The 17,687-nt window shown below is 40.9% G+C and overlaps 1 long non-coding RNA gene across 2 annotated transcripts in view; it reads right to left on the bottom strand.

Moving 5' to 3' along the window:
- LOC117196154 (uncharacterized) overlaps positions 1-17,687 on the bottom strand; it is a 108,675-nt gene that overhangs the window by 26,547 nt on the left and 64,441 nt on the right. The window lies entirely within an intron of this gene.

The following is a 17,687-nucleotide window of genomic DNA, read 5'->3' as shown; positions in this document are numbered from 1 at the left end:
GCTTCCACTTGTATGCTTTTGACTGAAGGAACAACACCTTGTCCACCTCCTAAATTCGCTGGCTTTTGTCTTGCTTCTTGTTCGCTTGATTCTCACTCTTTCTACCCTTTTGGAATTAATCAGTTTGCTTTCCAAACTTGACTTCAGCTGGAATACAAATTTAAATTTCCCTTTGCTCAAAGGCCCACGACTGAAGGCCAGCAGTGGCTCCCGTTCCCAAGTTTAGTTCTGCTTACTGAACCCTAGCATGTGCAGGGTTCACTCTGAAAATAACAGAGTGCCCTCCTGCCCATAAGCGGAACTCTGGCCCTGAGTAAAATGACCTATGGGAGAGCCTACAAGTTAACCCCTATGTAGGCTTGAAAAACTACTCCTTGTAAATATTTCAGCGTTTGCTTTTTCTCTTTAACAATTTTAAATGTACTTAAAATATTTTTCCTGAAGTTCTTAAGGTCTAATTATACAGGTTGTTATTACTGATGATTCTGGATTGTTTCTTTCACGTATTTTGTAATTTAGAATTGCAAGTTCATTTTGGTGAGACTGTCTATAGGAATTCTGTGTAGGGCTGAAAATACACCTTTCTAGAGAAGGCTTTTAATAACTTTTATTGAAGACTCCAGGATTGTTATCGGCCTGAGACTGCATTTCAAACTATTTTGTTAGGGAATCTAGGCCCTCCAGACAGTCCAAATTCAAACCTTAAACCAGAGGGAGGGCAACCTGAAGCTGACCTTGCACAAATCTTCTTTACACTTTGCCTAAGAAGGTATTTTCAGTGTAAGTCTATATAGGATCAGAAGTGGTTACCAAGCAAGTTCATATTCAGAACTGACTATATACACAAAGGAATCTTGACAAAAAATAAGAAGGAAATGTTCAAAGTATAAATACATGAAAAACAACACAGGACTTTCACTGCTAGCAATAGTGCTGATTAGATAACCTGAAAACCCTCTTACTACAGATCATTGAGATGTACTGGACAAAAATATAACAAGTATGCTTTTAAGCGCTAATAGTAAAGTAAGGGAAATACTCCAGAAACTGATATTTTAACTGTTCTGGGTTTAACAATGGGTTTGAGTTTTAATGTCTATGAAAGTACAGGAGGCAAATTTTGGGGTCCACGAGGGGCAGAAATTTGGACCTAACACCCTCAAATAAAGAACCCTTGAATTACTATACATCTGTGAAAGGGGAGAACTGAAAACATTTATCCCCTCCCAAAGTGAGACTTAAAGGAAACTCTTCTGTTTAGCCTGACCTATGGGGGAAAGGAGATGGGAAGTAAAACCCTGAGAATCTGCAAACACATGAGAGCCTCAGGCTGCATTACCCTATGCAAATCTCATATGCTGGATAGAAGATTCATAAGGCAATACGATTTTCAAATACTACTAAAATGCAATTTCTATCATAATTTTATAGATCTTCTTAGGACTGGTATTACTTAGCCCCTCTTGGGCATCTGTTTTACTGATTACCAATACAGACAGTATTTGGATCCAGCCTAAATCCTTTCTTCTGCAAAGCAAACATATTTCCTCTTCTATTCTTTTTCTTTTTTAAAAAATTTATTTATTTATTTTTGGCTGTGTTGGGTCTTTGCTGCTGCACGCGGGCTTTCTCTAGTTGTGGTGAGCAGGGGCTACTCTTCGTTGCGGTGCGTGGGTTTCTCATTGCAGTGGCTTCTCTTGTTGTGGAGCAAGGCTCTCAGGTGCACGGGCTTCAGTAGTTCTGGCATGTGGGCTCAGTAGTTGTGGCTCGCAGGGTCTAGAGCGCAGGCTCAGCAGTTGTGGCGCACGGGCTTAGCTGCTCCGCAGCATGTGGGACCTTCCTGGCCCAGGGCTTGAACCCATGTCCCCTGAATTGGCAGGTGGATTCTTAACCACTGTGCCACCAGGGAAGCCCCCTCTTGTTCTATTCTTAACGGAGGCCAGACTCCTTAAATAATCACCCTTCTTCATGGTACTGAAGACCCAATCTCCCTGCCACACATTCCACTCCACTGTCTTAGTAACCCAGCCGCACAGAGGGTATCCTGGAGGGAAATGTCCAAGATCAAACGGGGTGTCTCTCTTCACGAACTAACAAATGCAATTTTCTCCTTTCTAGTTTTATTAGCAGTGAGAATCTCTGTTCAAATAATACATTGAAATGAAAGGTGCCACAGAAAATGCACCACTTTTAAATCCCACAGAGGCTTGAAACTGTTGCTTTAGTAAACACTTTCCAAGTAATGCTGTTTGTAGAATAATTACAGTCTGACTTTTTCTGTCATCAGAATCGAGTGACTGGTTCTCTGATGACTTTTTTTTTGCTCTAAAAAACACAATGATTCTGTTTCTGGCAGATTGTATTTTTCAAGGGTAAACTTTGATTCTGTCTCTCACTGACTCTGTTTTCAAAGTGAAGTAAAATGGAGTGTTAATTCAACATGTGTCAGTCTGGACAGTTAAATCCTATCACCTCTATTCACCATCTATCTTATGTCCCTGCTCTTTCTCTCCCCTCTACCCCAAACACATACAGAAACATAAAGTCCTTTATTCTCAATATTTGATTCCTTTTTTTTTTTTTCCCTGCAGTATGCGGGCCTCACTGCTGCGGCCTCTCCCGTTGCGGAGCACGGGCTCCAGACACGCAGGCTCAACGGCCATGGCTCACGGGCCCAGCCGCTCCGCAGCATGTGGGACCTTCCCGGACCGGGGCACGAACCCGTGTCCCCTGCATCAGCAGGCAGAGTCCCAACCACTGTGCCACCAGGGAAGCCCTGATTCTTTTTTTAAAATAAATTTATCTATTTATTTTTGGCCGCGTTGGGTCTTCATTGCTGCGTGCGGGCTTTCTCTAGTTGTGGCAAGCAGGGGCTACTCTTCGTTGCGGTGCACGGGCTTCTCACTGCGGAGGCTTCTCTTGTTGCGGAGCATGGGCTCTATGTGCGTGGGCTCAGTAGTTGTGGTTCACAGGCTCTAGAGCACAGGCTCAGTAGTTGTGGCTCACAAGCTTAGTTGCTCCATGGTATGTGGGATCTTCCTGGACGAGGGCTCGAACCTGTGTCTCCTGCATTGGCAGGCGGATTCTTAACCACTGCACTACCAGGGAAGTCCTCAATATTTGATTCTTATGTCTAACATTTTCCAGATACTTACACATTTTCCCCACCTAGACCTTCTATATATGTGTCCGTTAATCCCAGAGAGTAACTGTGTATTCATAAGATCATTACAAAACAACAGAACACAGAACTGTTAATAATAACTATAAAAGCTGCTATTTCTTAAGTATTATAATCCAGAGTTTCTGTTAGGTGCCTCATGTAAATTACCATATTCCATTCTTTTGGCAACCTGTTATGAGGCGAATTTTGCTCCCCCAAAAAGACACATTGGAGCCCAGACTCACAGTACCTCAAAGTGGGACCTTATTTGGAGATAGTCTTTACAAAGGTAATTAGGTCAAGGTGATGTATCAGGGAAGACCCTCATCCACGATGACTGATATCCTTATTAAAAAAAAGGGAAATTTGGACATGGAGACACACACAGGAAGAATGTCATGTGAATATAAAGACAGCTGTCTACTATCTGAGGACAGAGACCTGGAGCAAACCCTTCCCTCACAGCCTCAGGAGGAATCAGCCCTGCCAACACCTTGATTCCAAACTTCCAGCCTCCAGACTGAGACAACTCATTTCTGTTGTTTAAGACACCCAGTTTGTGGTACTTTGTTACAGCAGCCCTAGAAAACTAATGCACAACCTTACAATTTAAGTCTTATTCTCTTTTTACTATAAAGGAGGACACTGCATCATAGGAGGATTAAAGCCCTTACCCAGAGTCCTACAGGCAGTAGTATTAGGGCTGTCAGGCAACACAGATCTGTTTTATTCCAAAGCCCACGTGCTTGTTGCTATAACATGCTGCCTCCAAACCTACGTTTGCACACGGGCTTCCTGGACACACCTAGAATTGTACAATCAAGAAATTTTTATATTGTTTATTCCAAGGAGAGCTTTTTGAACACTCACTTCCCAATGTTTTGGGAATGAGTTATCACAGAAAGTTCGAGAGTGAGGTAGAGCCAGTGACCTGGTTTGGGAGAAGCAAGGATATATAAACAATACATCATTTTCAAATATAAGTACCTCTCATGCAATATTTGGGACATGCTTACACTAAATTTTTTCCCATTGTTTATCTGAAATTCAAGTTTCACTGGCATTTCTGTAATTCTATTTGCTAAGTCTGGCAATTAAAAGTTCTTCCCCAGGAGAACTTTTGGTTTGGGGTCTCAGCCCCTGATGGCATGGGAGTGATGGCATAGAAGTGGCAGCAGAGGTGTCAATACCTAGGCCTGCTCTACGTGTAAAGTTCTTGAATTGTCTGGGAAATGCTTGAGAATGCTCAATAAATACTGCCTATTATTATTATAGCCATTGGGAAACACCCTCTTAGGTCCCAGGAGAAGACGCAGGGGCGGGGAGGGGAAGGCAGAAGGCAACAAGAGAAGAGATATTCTTATTATTCCACGGGTGGATTGGCACTGGAGGGCTTACATAGTAAGATAAAAGATTGGTGAGAGGTTTTTCCAGGAAGATGGCGTAAGAGTAAGATGTGGAGATCACCTTCCTCCCCACAGATACACCAGAAATACATCTACATGTGGAACAACTCCTACAGAACACCTACTGAACGCTGGCAGAAGACCTCAGACCTCCCAAAAGTAAAGAAATCCCCCACGTACCTGGGTAGGGCAAAAGAAAAAAGAATAAACTGAGACAAAAGGATAGGGACGGTACCTGCACCAGTGGGAGGGAGCTATGAAGGAGGAAAGGTTTCCACACACTAGGAAGCCCCTTCGCGGGCGGAGACTGCGGGTGGCAGAGGGGGAAAGCTTCGGAGCCGCGGAGGAGAGTACAGCAACAGGGGTGCGGGGGGGCAAGGCAGAGAGACTGCCGCACAGAGGATCAGGGCCGACCAGCACTCACAGTCCGAGAGGCTTGTCTGCTCACCCGCCGAGGCGGGCGGGGCTGGGAGCTGAGGCTCGGGCTTCGGTCGGAGCGCCGGGAGAGGACTGGGGTTGGCAGCGTGAACACAGCCTGAAGGGGTTACTGTGCCACGGCTAGCCGGGAGGGAGTCCGGGGAAAAGTCTGGACCTGCCGAAGAGGCAAGAGACTTTTTCTTCCCTCTTTGTTTCCTGGTGCGCAAGGAGAGGGGATTAACAGCTCCGCTTCAAGGAGCTCCAGAGACGGGCGCGAGCCGCGGCTAAAAGCGCGGATCCCAGAGACGGGCATGAGACGCTAAGGCTGCTGCTGCCGCCACCAAGAAGCCTGTGTGCGAGCACAGGTCACTATCCACACCCCCCTCCCATGAGCCTGTGCAGCCCGCCACTGCCAGGGTCCCGGGATCCAGGGACAACTCCCCCGGAGAACACACGGCGCGCCTCAGGCTGGTGCAACGTCACGCTGGTCTCTGCTGCCGCAGGCCCGCCCCGCACTCCGTGCCCCTCCCTTCCCCCCGGCCTGAGTGAGCCAGAGCCCCCGAATCAGCTGCTCCTTTAACCCCACCCTGTCTGAGCGAGGAACAGACGCCCTCCGGCGACCTACACATAGAGGCGGGGCCAAATCCAAAGCTGAGCCCCTGGGAGCTGTGAGAACAAAGAAGAGAAAGGGAAATCTCTCCCAGCAGCCTCAGAAACAACGGATTAAAGCTCCACAATCAACTTGATGTACCCTGCATCTGTGGAATACATGAATAGACAACCAATCATCCCAACTTAAGGAGGTGGACTCTGAGAGCAAGATCTATGATTTTTTCCCCTTCTCCTTTTTTTGTGTGTACGTGTATGCTTCTGTGTGAGATTCTGCCTGTATAGCTTTGCTTCCACCATTTGTCCTAGGGTTCTATCTGTCCGTTTTTCTGGGGGTTTTTAAAATTTTTTTTCTTAATAATTACTTTTTATTTTAATAACTTTATTTTACTTTATCTTCATTCTTTCTTTCCTTCCTTCCCTCCTTTAGACAACGAATCATCCCAAATTGAGGAGGTGGATTTTGAGAGCAAGATTTATGATATTTTCCCCTTTTCCTCCTTTTGTGAGGGTGTATGCATACGCTTCTGTGTGAGATTTTTTTCTGTATAGCTTTGCTTCCACCATTTGCCCTAGGGCTCTATCCGTCCTTTTTTTCTTTTTCCTCTCTTAATGATTATTCTTTTATTTTAATAACTTTATTATATTTTATCTTACTTTATTTTATTTTACTTTATCTTCTTTCTTTCTTTTTTTCCTTCCTTCCTTCCTCCCTCCCTCCCTCATTCCCTCCCTCCTTTCTTTCTTTGTTTCTACTTCTACTACTTATTTCTTTCTACTTTTTCTCCCTTTTATTCTGAGCCGTGTGGATGAAAGGCTCTTGGTGCTGCAGCCAGGAGTCAGTGCTGTGCCTCTGGGGTGGGAGAGCAAACTTCAGGACACTGGTCCACAAGAGACCTCCCAGCTCCACATAATATCAAACAGCGAAAATCCCACAGAGATCTCCATCTCAACACCAACACCCAGCTTCACTCAACGACCAGCAAGCTACAGTACTGAACATCCTATGCCAAACAACTAGCAAGACAGGAACACACCACCACCCATTAGCAGAGAGGCTGCCTAAAATCATAATAAGTCCACAGACACCGCAAAACACACCACCAGACGTGGACCTGCCCACCAAAAAGACAAGATCCAGCCTCATCCACCGGAACACAGGCACTAGTCCCCTCCACCAGGAAGCCTACAAAACCCACTGAACCAACCTTAGCCACTGGGGACAGACACCAAAAACAACGGGAACTACGAACCTGTAGCCTGCAAAAAGGAGACCCCAAACACAGTAAGATAAGCAAAATGAGAAGACAGAAAAACACACAGCAGATGAAAGAGCAAGATAAAAACCCACCAGACCTAACAAATGAAGAGGAAATAGTCTACCTGAAAAAGAATTCAGAATAATGATAGTAAAGATGATTCCAAATCTTGGAAATAGAATAGACAAAAAGAAAGAAACATTTAACAAGGACCTAGAAGAACTAAAGATGAAACAAACAATGATGAACAACACAATAAATGAAATGAAAACTACTCTAGAAGTGATCAATGGCAGAATAACTAAGGCAGAAGAATGGATAAGTGACCTGGAAGATAAAATAGTGGAAATAACTACTGCAGAGCAGAATAAAGAAAAAAGATTGAAAAGAACTGAGGACAGTCTCAGAGACCTCTGGGACAACATCAAACGCACCAACATTCGAATTATAGGGGTTCCAGAAGAAGAAGAGAAAAAGAAAGGGACTGAGAAAATATTTGAAGAGATTATAGTTGAAAACTTCCCTAATATGGGAAAGGAAATAGTTAATCAAGTCCAGGAAGCACAGAGAGTCCCATACAGGATAAATCCAAGGAGAAATACGCCAAGACACATATTAATCAAACTGTCAAAAATTAAATACAAAGAAAACATATTAAAAGCAGCAAGGGAAAAACAACAAATAACACACAAGGGAATCCCCATAAGGTTAACAGCTCATCTTTCAGCAGAAACTCTGCAAGCCAGAAGGGAGTGGCAGGACATATTTACAGTGATGAAGGAGAAAAACCTACAACCAAGATTAATCTACCCAGCAAAGATCTCATTCAGATTTGATGGAGAAATTAAAACATTTACAGACAGGCAAAAGCTGAGAGAGTTCAGCACCACCAAACCAGCTTTACAACAAATGCTAAAGGATCTTCTCTAGGCAAGAAACACAAGAGAAGGAAAAGACCTACAATAACAAACCCAAAACAATTAAGAAAATGGGAATAGGAACATACATAACGATAATTACCTTAAATGTAAATGCACTAAATGCTCCCACCAATGGACACAGATTGGCTGAATGGATACAAAAACAAGACCCATATATTTGCTGTCTACAAGAGACCCACTTCACACCTAGAGACACAATAGAGACTGAAAGTAAGGGGATGGAAAAAGACATTTCATGCAAATGGAAACCAAAAGAAAGCTGGAGTAGCAATTCTCATATCAGATAAAATAGACTTTAAAATAAAGACTATTAGAAGAGACAAAGAAGGACACTACATAATGATCAAGGGATCGATCCAAGAAGAAGATATAACAATTGTAAATATTTATGCACCCAACATAGGAGCACCTCAATAAATAAGGCAAATACTAACAGCCATAAAAGGGGAAATTGACAGTAACACATTCATAGTAAGGGACTTTAACACCCCACTTTCACCAATGGACAGATCATCCAAAATGAAAATAAATAAGGAAACACAAGCTTTAAATGATACATTAAACAAGATGCACTTAATTGATATTTATAGGACATTCCATCCAAAAACAACAGAATACACATTTTTCTCTAGTGCTCATGGAACATTCTCCAGGATAGATCATATCTTGGGTCACAAATCAAGCCTTGGTAAATTTAAGAAAATCAAAATTGTATCAAGTATGTTTTCTGACCACAACGCTATGAGATTAGATATCAATTACAGGAAAAGATCTGTAAAAAATACAAACACATGGAGGCTAAACAATACACTACTTAATAATGAAGTGATCACTGAAGAAAACAAAGAAGAAATTAAAAAATACCTAGAAACAAATGACAATGGAGACACGACAATCCAAAATCTATGGGATGAAGCAAAAGCAGTTCTAAGAGGGAAGTTTATAGCAATACAATCCTACCCTAAGAAGAAACAGGAAACATCTCGAATAAACAACCTAACCTTGCACCTAAAGCTATTAGAGAAAGAAGAACAAAAAACCCCCAAAGTTAGCAGAAGAAAAGAAATCAGATCAGAAATAAATGAAAAAGAAATGAAGGAAACGATAGCAAAGATCTATAAAACTAAATGCTGGTTTTCTGAGAAGGTACACAAAATTGATAAACCATTAGCCAGACTCATCAAGAAAAAAAGGGAAAAGACTCAAATCAATAGAATTAGAAATGAAAAAGGAGAAGTAACAACTGACACTGCAGAAATAAAAAAGATCATGAGAGATTACTACAAGCAACTATATGCCAATAAAATGGACAACCTGGAAGAAATGGAAAAATTCTTAGAAATGCACAACCTGCCAAGACTGAATCAAGAAGAAATAGAAAATATGAACAGGCCAATCACAAGCACTGAAATTGAAACTGTGATTAAAAATCTTCCAACAGACAAAAGCCCAGGACCAGATGGCTTCACAGGAGAATTCTATCAAACATTTAGAGAAGAGCTAACACGTATCCTTCTCAAACTCTTCCAAAATATAGCAGAGGGAGGGACATTCTCAAACTCATTCTACGAGGCCACCATCACCCTGATACCAAAACCAGACAAGGATGTCACAAAGAAAGAAAACTACAGGCCAATATCACTGACGAACATAGATGCAAAAATCCTCAACAAAATACTAGCAAACAGAATCCAACAGCACATTAAACGGATCATACACCATGATCAAGTGGGGTTTATTTCAGGAATGCAAGGATTCCTCAATATATGCAAATCAATCAACGTGATACACCATATTAACAAACTGAAGGAGAAAAACCATATGATCAACTCAATAGATGCAGAGAAAGCTTCTGACGAAATTCAACACCCATTTATGATAAAAATCCTGCAGAAAGTAGGCAAAGAGGGAACTTTCCTCAATATAATAAAGGCCATATATGACAAACCCACAGCCAACATCGTCCTCAATGGTGAAAACCTGAAAGCATTTCCACTAAGATCAGGAACAAGACAAGGTTGCCCACTCTCACCACTCTTATTCAACATAGTTTTGGAAGTTTTAGCCACAGCGATCAGAGAAGAAAAGGAATCCAAATCGGAAAAGAAGAAGTAAAGCTGTCACTGTTTGCAGATGACATGATACTATACATAGAGAATCCTAAAGATGCTACCAGAAAACTACTAGAGCTAATCAATGAATTTGGTAAAGTAGCAGGATACAAAATTAATGCACAGAAATCTCTGGCATTCCTATGCACTAATGATGAAAAATCTGAAAGTGAAATCAAGAAAACATTCCCATTTACCATTGCAACAAAAAGATAAAATATCTAGGAATAAACCTAAGGAGACAAAAGACCTGTATGCAGAAAATTATAAGACACTGATGAAAGAAATTAAAGATGATACAAATAGATGGAGAGATATACCAAGTTCTTGGATTGGAAGAATCAACATTGTGAAAATGACTCTACTACCCAAAGCAATCTACAGATTCAATGTAATCCCTATCAAACTACCACTGGCATTTTTCACAGAACTAGAACAAAAAATTTCACAATTTGTATGGAAACACAAAAGACCCCGAATAGCCAAAGCAATCTTGAGAACGAAAACCGGAGCTGGAGGAATCAGGCTCCCTGACTTCAGACTATACTACAAAGCTACAGTAATCAAGACAGTATGGTACTGGCACAAAAACAGAAAGATAGATCAATGGAACAGGATAGAAAGCCCAGAGATAAACCCACGCACATATGGTCACCTTATCTTTGATAAAGGAGGCAGGAATGTACAGTGGAGAAAGGACAGCCTCTTCAATAAGTGGTGCTGGGAAAACTGGACAGCTACATGCAAAAGTATGAAATTAGATCACTCCCTGACACCATACACAAAAAAAAGCTCAAAATGGATTAAAGACCTAAATGTAAGGCCAGAAACTATCAAACTCTTAGAGGAAAACATAGGCAGGACACTCTATGACATAAATCACAGCAAGATCCTTTTTGACCCACCTCCTAGAGAAATGGAAATAAAAACAAAAATAAACAAATGGGACCTAATGAAACTTCAGAGCTTTTGCACAGCTAAGGAAACCATAAAAAGACCAAAAGACAACCCTCAGAATGGGAGAAAGTATTTGCAAATGAAGCAACTGACAAAAGATTAATCTGCAAAATATATAAACAGCTCATGCAGCTCAATAAGAAAAAAACAAACAACCCATTCCAAAAATGGGCAGAAGACCTAAATAGACATTTCTCCAAAGAAGATATACAGACTGCCAACAAACACATGAAAGAACGCTCAACATCATTAATCATTAGAGAAATGCAAATCAAAACTACAATGCGGTATCATCTCACACCAGTCAGAATGGCCATCATCAAAAAATCTAGAAACAATAAATGCTGGAGAGGGTGTGGAGAAAAGGGAACCCTCTTGTACTGTTGGTGGGAATGTAAATTGATACAGCCACTGTGGAGAACAGTATGGAGGTTCCTTAAAAAACTATAAATAGAACTACCATATGACCCAGCAATCCCACTACTGGGCATATACGCTGAGAAAACCATAATTCAAAGAGTTATGTACCAAAATGTTCATTGCAGCTCTATTTACAATAGCCCGGAGATGGAAACAACCTAAGTGTCCATCATCGGATGAATGGATAAAGAAGATGTGGCACATATATACAATGGAATATTAGTCAGCCATAAAAAGAAACGAAATTGAGCTATTTGTAATGAGGTGGATAGACCTATAGAGTCTGTCATACAGAGTGAAGTAAGTCAGAAAGAGAGAGACAAATACTGTATGCTAACACATATATATGGAATTTAAGAAAAAACAATGTCATGAAGAGCCCAGGGGTAAGATAGGAATAAAGACACAGACCTACTAGAGAATGGACTTGAGGATATGGGGAGGGGGAAGGGTAAGCTGTGACAAAGCGAGAGAGAGGCATGAACATATATACACTATCAAACGTAAGGTAGATAGCTAGTGGGAAGCAGCCGCATAGCACAGGGAGATTAGCTCGGTGCTTTGTGATCACCTGGAGGGATGGGATAGGGAGGGTGGGAGGGAGGGAGACGCAAGAGGGAAGAGATATGGGAATATATATATATATATAACTGATTCATTTTGTTGTAAAGCAAAAACTAACACATCATTGTAAAGCAATTATACTCCAATAAAGATGTTAAAAAAAAGAAGCTACATTATATTACCAAATAAAATTAAAAAAAAAAAAGATTGGTGAGACCTGTTGGTTTAAGGAATGAATGCCGCAAATCTAGCCTTTTTGCGCATCTCATCGGTCTTGGGCCAATGGAATGAAAGAGCACAGAGAGCTAATAACACAAAGGACTAAGGTCTGGAGACACAGTGGCCACCATACTTACTCATTAAGGGAAGTAGGAGAGATTCAGTAGATGTGTGAGAGACACAGAAATGGATGTCTTTTAAATTAAGTGGAGTGAAGTAGTATGACTGCATTGGAAAACTACTGGGAAGCCAGCTACCAATTAAAACAACCAGAAAATTCCTTGCTGCTGAATGAAACTCAAGAAAAACATACTGTGATCTTTTTGAACAGCTTATGCCTTCTGAGTTTCTGGCTAAACCCTCCTAATGAGTAATGAGAAATGTTTTGGAAAATGGAAAGAATGCCCCAGGACCAAAAAAGTTAAGTCAAAGTGGTGGTCATGAAATTGGCAACTCACTGATAACTGCTTTTTTTTTTTCTTTAAAATATACTTCTACTTCTGGGTTTAGTCATTGTTACAGAACCATGCAAGTATTTCAAGAGCAGCAAATTTTTGTCAGTTCAGGAGTCATAAAGTGTATATGTAATTTTCTTTCTGATGACTGGCACAGGAATGTGGAAAATGGGCAGAAACAGATGATGACTGACAATTTCTACAGCAGCTTGTCTGCTTTGTGAAATCAAAGTGAGGAGCTGCACACATTTCTTAGGCTCAGTGTGTATAGAAAATGACCTTGGGTATGATGGTCCAGAAGCCTGGTTCAATACCAGCTGCTCTTTAGGGCGCTCTGTGCCCATCGTGTACATCCTGATCTCCTGACATATCCCAAGTTTACGTTACTTAAGGAGGCGACTGTGGGTTAGTAGAAGAAGCAGCTAAGAATATTTGTCATTTTTCAGATACATGTTGACACAAAATGGAGATACCTATTTGTAGTAGAGTGAAGTGTTACCCTGTAAACTCTTTATATCACTGTTTTGCCTTCCTGAGAAAAAGATACAATTTTTATCTTGTTAAGAAATGAGACATACAACCAAACAGCTAAATGATTACAGTATGAAACACCACCAAGCACAGCTAAATAAGCCGTTCATGGTGTCCTCCGATTCCTAAAGTTTTGGTGATCTGCTCAATTTACCCTAAAGCCTCCCCTAATTTGAACTAATTGTGTGTGAAGTTCCCATCAGCGTGATTATAGCCACAGCAGAATATTATAAGGAAAATATTACCAAAAGAGAAATAAAGAGAATTACACTATGTGAAAGCATTTATTCACATTAAAGGGGAAAACGAATATAAGGTTTTCTTGTTAATAATTTGAATTAAATTTCAAATTTATATAATTTCCCCAGATTGCCTAAAATTTAACTTTTTCAGCAAAATTTTTTTCATCAACTATACAAGTTAATGTGCTAAATTGATCAGGGAACTGAAACGGTTAAGCAACTCTTCTTGGGAACTTTATTTCATTTCAATTAAAAAAGTATGCATGGGTTCAACTGAATTACCGATCTCCAAGAAAATGATGATTTGGACATCTAGACCATATAGGAACTTAGATTTGCAAATTCTGGATCAAGTCTTATCTTTGTATTACATCTTCATAGGACTTTTACCAGGCAACAATGTTGAGTAAATCAAGTTTGTGACTATCAAGTATATTATTAAAATAGTTAAAATTAATGAAATCAACTTTAAAGTACACAATTAGTACTTTAATAACTCAGATGATATTTTCTTTCCAACCAACCTAATGTCATGAGGTTCATGGTAGTTTCCCCTTAATTTTTTGTGAAGTAAACCATGATCACTCAGGGCTTCTTGAAGGTAGCTAAAACCAACACCGGCACAAAGGTGAAATGTGATCCTTTGAGCCTGCTCTTTATAGAACAGGATAAATTCTGACCCTACACAGATAATCTGGACTTCAGATAATCTCTGACAGGTAATTTTTAATTGATTGTACAGAGTTGTAATTGTGATAAGTGGATTTAACTTTCAAAATAGAAAATGAAAAGCCAAGATATTGATAATGATCTGTGTCATATACGGTGATATTTATGATGAAACCTTATCAATTCGAGTCATTAGGTAAAGCAAAATGTCAATTTTCTTGTCACTTTTCAAATAGTTTTCAACATCAGATACTTTGAACCATAATACAGAACCCTCCTATATAGAAGTCAACTGTTTAACAATTTAGAATTGCTGTTTTCCTCCCTTATCCCTACGACAATTCTCCTTCCTTTTGACCTTTTTATTTCTAAAGATGTGTCCTTTGATGGTGATAAATGGAATGGGATGAAATTCAAATGAACACTTATACTCATGGCAATTCTGGCAAAAGTATGGATGGGGAGGGGTGGGAAGTGATTCGATACAATTAGCACCAAGTATATGTCCATGAACAGAGATTTCTCTCAATGAATCCTTAATTAATTAATTAATGAGGGACTCAATCAATTTCTGCCTTCTGGCCATTATCACATATAATCAGAACTTGACTGTAACTAGAAAACCATGTGAAACTACCAGTAACCGCAAATTATATTTTTAAAAATTAATGGGAGCGTAAATGCCCACTCTAAACACACATGTGCTTTATTTTTCCAGTCTCACAAAGTATTTGAAAACCACAGCTGTTGATAATGCTTTAGATTTGCCAGATCCTGTAACAGTGCACTTGTTTTGCCTTGAACATGGCATTTATACCGCATTAAAGTTTGGCAAGCTTAATCTTTGCTAACCACAGGCAAATGGGAACACGCTACAAAATGTAAAAATACATTTCAGCCAAAGCCATTATCAAGTATATGTTCGTTTTGATTTGACTAAGAACCTCTAATTTGTTCACGCACACTTGGCATCTCTACATTCTGTGTACCGCTTATGCTTGCGATGAATGTATCACATGCCTAACAGTCGAAGAAAGCTCTAAGCAAGGGAGAGGAGGAAAAGAGAGGGGAGAGGAAAAAGTCCTATTTCACTTCTGTTGGAGTGAGGATGCACCTCCGTAAACTCTTGGGGGGAACTCTTCCTGTGGCTCTGTGTCCCCCTGCCCTGCCTGATGCCCCACACTAGAAGTATTCTTGAGTAGTTGGCGAATTCTCTTTCATATCATCACATAGGAGAATCTACCCTTGCATTTATCTGGCTACAAGCCTCATAATAGAATAAAACTATGTTATCTGGCTGTTTACCAACACAGAGCTCAAGAAAACCATCATCTCTGATATTCAAACATAATGAAGTTCTTCAGTCTGGCAATCCACCCCAACCATAGAGGCCGAAGAGGTATAGGTGGTACATGATATTGGCATTACTGTCCTGTTTTGTTCATCCACTGATGGAGACAAAGCCAGAGCAACATGTGCTGCAGGACGGAGTTTGTGACTTAGTCCCAGGCCCTCCCCAAGGGCCATCACAAAATACTTTCATTAAACTCCCACTATTGGCTACCTTTCCCATTGATTCACCACAAAACCTTTCAAATAGGGCATCTCACATTTGTCTCGTGACATGTGTCAAGTAGAATCAGTAGAAGTTACGTGATCACAATTTTCATCGCATAGACTCTAAAGGAAAGGTCAGCTTCACAGCAGGACCAAAATTGACGCCCGTTCCCCAAAGCTCGCCATCCACGCCTACCTTTCAGTGTCTCGTGACAGGAACCACCTTCTAGGCATCCTTTTTCAGTGCCCAGTAAGTGGACACGTGATATGAATAAACACCAAACACAAATGTACCCACATTCTGCGTTTCAACTGGATTTAGCTCTACAGAGGAAATAAATCGACCCCCTGGAACAACCCCCCAAAACAAAGAAACAGACCGTTTTCCTAATGGTCATCGACTCCCTCACTCATTTATTCAGTAATTTTTGAGCTTTCACTAAGTGCTAGGTGCTATCTTTGACACTGTTCACTTCAGGCACAGTGAATGAGATGACCTGTAAAAGTATTTAGCTCAGTGCCTGGTGTGTGAGAGGCAAGCAACAAAATTAGACCTCCTTCCTTCTTAAATTTTTATCCTTGAACTCATCAATCATATGCAACCTGAAGAAAATGATTTGCTTCCAATCCAGTCTCATCATCCCTTTAAATCTACCCCCCGTGCAGTTACACACTGTGGAGTTTAGCATGAGCTATTGAACCAGGGAGAATAAACCACCTGCAGGCAGAATCATGGCTTGTGATTCCATTTTTTGTTGTAATAGAGGAGAGGAAAAGGTCAGTGAAGTGTTCCAGTATTAGTAGGCTGTATCTGTAAACACACATACACAGACACTTTTGGAAGGTTCCATTGTTAATCTAGGCAAATAGCTTTGCAGTTGCCAATAAGCATTTACTATCCTCTCTGAGTGTTTGAATTTAACTTTTATTTACAAGCAACTTATATAAATAGACACAACCTTAAAGCCGACACTTTCTGCGCCATCTTGCATCCTATTTGCCATTTTTTTTTTCCTCGGCTCCCAAGACTAGGTCATAGATGGAGGAAAAACCAATCTGAGACATCATCAATTTTTCACTTTCAGCAGTTTTTATGCCAAATGCCACCATCAGATTGATCATTGCCACGTGGCAACCCACACTAATCCCCAAGGCATCCACAGTGGACAGACCCTGACACAAAACACACATAAAAGTAGTTGCAGGTCCGAGATATTTAAAGAACTCATCTATGACCTCTACTGGCCAAGCTAGTAAAACACAACAGCTACCATGATTTTGGAAGTGTCCTCCTATTTTCATTCATTCATTTAACAGATACTTTTTAGCACCTACTACGTGCCAGGCACTGTTTAAGGAAGGACAATGACAATAAACAAAACAAAAAAAACCCCTTCCCTCCTAACATTCAGCTGGGCAGCATTTAAACTGTATGCATTATAAATAAGTTAACTGTATTTTGGAAGGTAATAACGGCTTTTAAAAAGAAGAAAAAGTAAATCAAAGTAAAGGGAATCAAAAGCACTGAGGAGGTGGAGCTGGAGAAGCAGGTTTCAGAGTTAAATTGGACCCTCAAGAGAAGTGTCAGTGCAAGGGTAGAATTAAGCAAAGACTCCAAGGAGGCGAGAACCTTAGCAACTTAAGACCTAACACATAGGTTCTTAAATTCGTTAAATTAGACATCACCCTGGGAGCAGGGTTCTTTTTCAGTTTCCAGAGAGATTCTGGAGTCAGTCAGACTTGTGTTCAATCCTGTATGGGTCAGCTTTGCTGCAGCAACAAACAACCCCTAATTCTCATTGGTTTAAAGCAGGGGTCCCCAACCCCGGGACCACCGACAGGTACTGGTCGGCGGCCTGTTAGGAACCGGGCGCACAGGAGGTGAGCGGCAGGAGAGCGAGCAAAGCTCGCATTGCCACCTGAGCTCCGCCTCCTGACAGATCAGCAGCATTAGATTCTCACAGGAGAGCAAACCCTACTGTGAACTGCACATGCGGAGGATCTAGGTTGCACCCTCCTTATGAGACTTTAATGCCTGATGATCTGAGGGGGAGCTGAGACAGTGATGCTAGCGCTGGGGAGCGGCTGCAAATACAGATTATCATTAGCAGAGAGGTTTGACCGCACGGAGACCATAATAAGTCAATTGCTTGCACACGCACATCAA

This window comes from Orcinus orca, chromosome 6 (assembly GCF_937001465.1).
Source record: "Orcinus orca chromosome 6, mOrcOrc1.1, whole genome shotgun sequence".
NCBI lineage: Eukaryota > Metazoa > Chordata > Mammalia > Artiodactyla > Delphinidae > Orcinus > Orcinus orca.
Note: the sequence above shows the minus strand (reverse complement) of the source record. Positions and strands in the feature narration are given on the sequence as shown.